Here is a 5,000-nt window from a genome sequence, read left to right on the forward strand (position 1 = left end):
ATGATGTCTTGTGTGTGTGTGTGTGTGTGTGTGTGGGTGTGTGAATGTGTGTGTGCCGCAGGGCTCAGGAGGAGTTGGGCAAGCGTGCAGTCAGAAAACCACAGGGTGAATCCTGTCTCTGACCTCATACCCTCTCTATCTATCCATTTATCTCTCTTTATCCATCCATCTCTCTCTATCGCTCTATTCCTCTCACTCTGACACTCTCTCTGAACTCTCTCCCTTTTTTTCTCTCTCTGACCTCACACTCTCCTTCTACCTCTCCCTCATTTTTCTCACCCACTCACTCTATCTCTCCTTCTATCCCTCCCTCTTTCACTCTATTTCTTACTCACACTCTCTCTCTCTCACACACACACACACACACACACACACACACATACACGCTGTCTCTCTTCCCTCTGTCAGGGGCAACACGCCCAGGGCCTGTTGGGCGGTCGCTTCCCGTGCTGCATCTGATGACTGCTTATCTCTATCGCTCTTCAAACACTCGCCCGACTGGAGAAAAAGGACGGCCGGGTGATGAATGGTCCGCCGTGCCTTTGAAGTGCCGAGCCTGGCCAAGCGGAACATGACTTCCAGAGGCGAGGCGAGGCGAGGCAAATGAGCGAGCGCAGCGGTATCCTCCCCACGATCGGACCGAGATCGGGGAACGAGACGAGACAGGGGTAGCTCAGCGGAGACGAGCAGACCGGAGCGCAGTGCCAGGGTCAGTCGGCAGCTTTTGAAATGAAAAACATTCTGGGTCAGTTGACCTGTGTGTGTGTGTGTGTGTGTGTGTGTGTGTGTGTGTGTGTGTGTGTGTGTGTGTGTGTGTGTGTGTGTGTGTGGTAAATGAGCCGTTCTTATCACTGTGAAGTGATGGCTGACCAGCTGGTCAGATGCACCTGAAATCCCGGGGCTGAGGACAAGGGGTTTTTTTGCCCTCTTCTGTTGCGACCTGCCCAGCATGTGCCCCTTTTGCTCAGCTAGTGGAAAAAGGTGTTGACAAACACTGAGGTCATGCTTTCAGCGCCCAGGGAGCTTATGATGTGAGAGAGGCCTGTTGCCACACAGCTTGTTTACACTTCGCACAGAGACATGCTATTTTTACCTAGCTTGCTAGCACACATGCTTCATGTTTGTGTCCAGCGATTGTGCTTCCACAACACCTGGTAAACACAAATACTGACCTAATATTTGTTATTGTTTATAATAGCTGTTTTTTTTAAATAAATCAACTGAATAGCACTTAGTGATGTATGAAGCCAAAGTAACTGAGTGTGTTGATAGCGGAGCTAATAGCAGTGTGAATAGGCTTAGTGTTTTAAGCTCTTCACTTTTTCCATTACATGAACAGACTGAGGACGCTGCCAGGCCCTGAACTGGCTCCTTAAGGTGCAGAGAGGCACATAATCTCACTCCAAGTTCAAGTTGAGCAAAGTAATAAAACACCTCATTTAAAAATTGCAAGGCACCACATTTGAAAGAATCTCTTAAATAAAACAAAACCTTTTAAATAAGACATTCAAACATTTTAAGCAGAATTCATTTAAGTTTTGTTTCACCAGTCACATAATACATATCTACAGCCTTTCCCAAAGTCGCTGTTTGTAGCTCTGCTCAGTTCAGGTCGCTAATGCTCAATCAGAGCTGCTGAGTTATGCTAGCAATGTAACTCTGTCTGTGTCTGCCCTGCCTGTGTTCATTCTGTTTGGTCTGAAATCATAGCTGAAGGCCCAAAGCATCACCAGCTGGTCTGTGATTGGCACCGGTGGCACCTGCAGCTGCCCTGGCGGGCCCCACTGGAAAGCCTGGCACTGTCTGGGTGAGGCCACTGGGTATTTGTGTGGCAACGATCGCTTGGCATGGGCACTGCAGCAGCCAAAGCCCTTCACGGTTCACTCAAGGTCGCGCCTGGCAAACGAGGCGGTGGAAAAACATCAGGCGCGCGTCTCCATGGAGACAAGGAGGAGGGGAGAGGGCCGCGTGGGATTCCAGCCGACCGTGTTCGCGGCAGCCCGCCGTGACATCACAGCCCAGAACACACAGGAGGAGGAGGAGGAGAGGTCAGTCATGGCTGACCCACCAGCGCCTGATCAGGTGTAATCGAGAAACACATGTTGTGAGGGAGAAAGACTGAGAGAGACAGAGAGAAAGAGAGAGAGAGGAGTGAAGGAAGACAGCTTTATTTGTATGAGGAAATGGCATGACAGAAATAGAAGAGAGAAATAGAAGAGAAAAGAGATAGAGAAAGAAACAGAGTGATTGAAAAAAGAGAGGGTGAGGTAAACAGAGAGAGGGAGAGATATAAACATACAGAGAATGGGAAAGTTGAGAGTCTTGCCAGTGTGATAAAAGTGAGCGGCCACTTCCAGATGACACCCCAGAGAGTTGTAAGAGCCGGCGTTCCTGCCTTGTTGGCCGCGCTCCTTCCAGCCCAGCACTCACTCACTCACTCTTTCTCGTTAACTCTCTCTCTCTCTCTCTCTCTCTCTCACCCCCTCACTCTTCACTCACTCTCTCACAGCCTCTCTCGTTAACTCACTTGCCCCCTCTCTCACTCACTCACTTTCTTGCTCCTTCACTCATTCTCTTGTTCCCCCTCTTTCCCTCCCTCCCTCCCTCCATCATCTGCTTTATAGAGCGGTGGCCTGCGCTCTGTTGCGGCGGCTCGTGTTTTGGTATTTGTTTTTACTGACTGAGAGCTGAGGTCGGCGCACATTCCCCCTGGTTTTACGGAGTAGGACCCGCTCCGCTCCGCCTTGTCCCTCTCCCTGAGCGCCTGTATGCTTAATTGTGTAAGAAACCAAAGGGTGTGAAGAAAGCTGCCAAAGCCCCTAAAACACCTTAACTAGGTCATAAAAGCCAACGAAAGGCCACAGTAAAATATTTACTTTCAAAGGCTTTCTTTCTCTCTTCTCTCTCTCTCTCTCGCTCTCTGGCATTTGCAGTAGGGAATTAGCTTTTTTTGCCTCTGAATGAAATGTGTTTAAGCCATTAACATGGCAATGTGAAACCTTTCCTCGGTCTCTGATTTTGGCCCTGTCGTAAGATTACTATGGTCGGCCGCTGAAACAGTGCGAGCTACACTGGTGAGCAGTATATAAAGGGCCATCAAAACTTCTTCCTGTGTGGAATCCAGAGTTTGCGAAAAAGGGGTTGAGGGTGGGAGGGGAGGGGAGGGAAACTCTGGAGACGCCTTGTTGTGCGTGTGTTTTCCAGGAGCGGAGCCACATGGGGAACAGATTTGTTTGACTATAGTCCTCATGCGACGGTGATGCCCTGCCTGTGAGGCCGGTCTCAGACTACCACATGATACGAGTTAAATGGGGAGGCCTGGGAGGGGGGCAAGAAGACGACACAAGGGCAAATTGCTTTTAGTGCCCGGCCTTGTGTAGCCGAATACTAGTCCGTATTTCTGGCCCCTGCGAACCGCTCCGCAGACGAGCCGGGCTGAGCTGGAAGATGAAACAGTAATGTCTTCATCGCACTGTGGCTTTGAACCCATCTGCTTCGCGTTCTGATGACAAATCTTCAACCCCCCCCCTAAAGAAGAAAGCCACAATTTCCAGTCAGGCGCTTGGTTGGGATTGTCGTAATTAAATACTTCAGCTTTATGGGCCTCTCCTCTCGTGCTCGGGACTTCCACAGAGCCAGCGGAGAGCAAAGAGCCGGCCTGCCTGCAGGTTGGGACAGATTAAGTGAGAATAAAAGTTCAAAATGAGTTGGGGATGGGAGGGCAGAGCCACTGGCCTCATATCCCCCCAGCACTACGTCCCTCATCAAACAGTGCAGAAGGAGAAGCAGAGTGTCCACTGCCTTTGCCCCACAGCCAAACCAAACTCAGTGAAACACACACACACACACACACACACATAATGTACACATACACACACACAGACACACCGGTACACACACACATATATACACAAACACACACACACCGGTACGCACACACACATATATACACAATGTCCTATAAAACTGTGTCCACAGCTGCGGAGCTACTGTACAGAGGACCGGTCAGCCAGCGGGCTGACCAGAAGCGATGGCTATTTATTTAAAAACTCAATCTGTATTAAGTGGTTTCAGAGCGGCCACTGTGGGAAGCACAGAGCTGTAGTGTTATCTTGGAGGCAGGCCCAGTGGAAGCCAGTGAGGAGCTGGTCTGTGTGTGTAAATATGGGGAGCGACAGATCAGGATGTGTGGCTTTGCTGTCATTTCCTTCAAGGCCAAGGCTGCCATTTGTGTGACTGGAGGCCAGCTCTTTTATTTTGCCAAACAGACACTCTGACCAGATTTTAGCCCTGAATCAGTCGGAATCCGACAAACTGTTGACTCAGGCCGAATTCCTGGCTGATTTGTTGTGCAGTCTGACGAGGCTCACAACTCCTGATTAGATGATGTAACGATCAACCTGGCAACTCCGGTCTGATCGGTCTTGTAGTGTAAGCAGTTAAACGCACAGTGTGAGCACAGCAACCGCATCCAATTGACATGTGTACTGTGAGTCACTAAATTTTATGTGACTCAAAAATAACATACAACGTTTGCTCGGTTTTAGGGACGGAAAAGAAGGAAAGGAGAGGCTTGATGAGAGGAGAGGAAAGAGGGGAGAATATGGGAGAGGAGGGGAGTCAAGAGGAGAATAAGAGAGGGATGGAGAAGAGGGGGAAAGGAGAAGGAGGGGAAAGAGAGGAGGAGAGAGTATACAGGAGAGGAATAGAGGAGAGGAGAGAAGAAAAGAGGAGAGTTGATACAGACGAAAGAAAAGAGACCAGAGGTGTTGAGCCAAAGCTTAGCAAGATGTGTGAGAAAACAGCACATAGCAGAACGAGTGAGGCAAGTGAGAGGAAAGGAAAAGAAACAGCAATAAAAAAGAAGACAGGCAGGTGATGAGGTGTGGAAGAGTGTGAGTGAAGCAGAAGGGAGTCACTGGAGACGAGTGGGGGGGGGGGGGGTCAAGGAAAAGAGAGAGAGAGCAAGAGAGAGAGAAAGAGAGGAGAGGGACTGCAAA

The sequence above is a fragment of the Alosa alosa genome, chromosome 1, assembly GCF_017589495.1.
Source record: "Alosa alosa isolate M-15738 ecotype Scorff River chromosome 1, AALO_Geno_1.1, whole genome shotgun sequence".
Taxonomy (NCBI): domain Eukaryota; kingdom Metazoa; phylum Chordata; class Actinopteri; order Clupeiformes; family Clupeidae; genus Alosa; species Alosa alosa.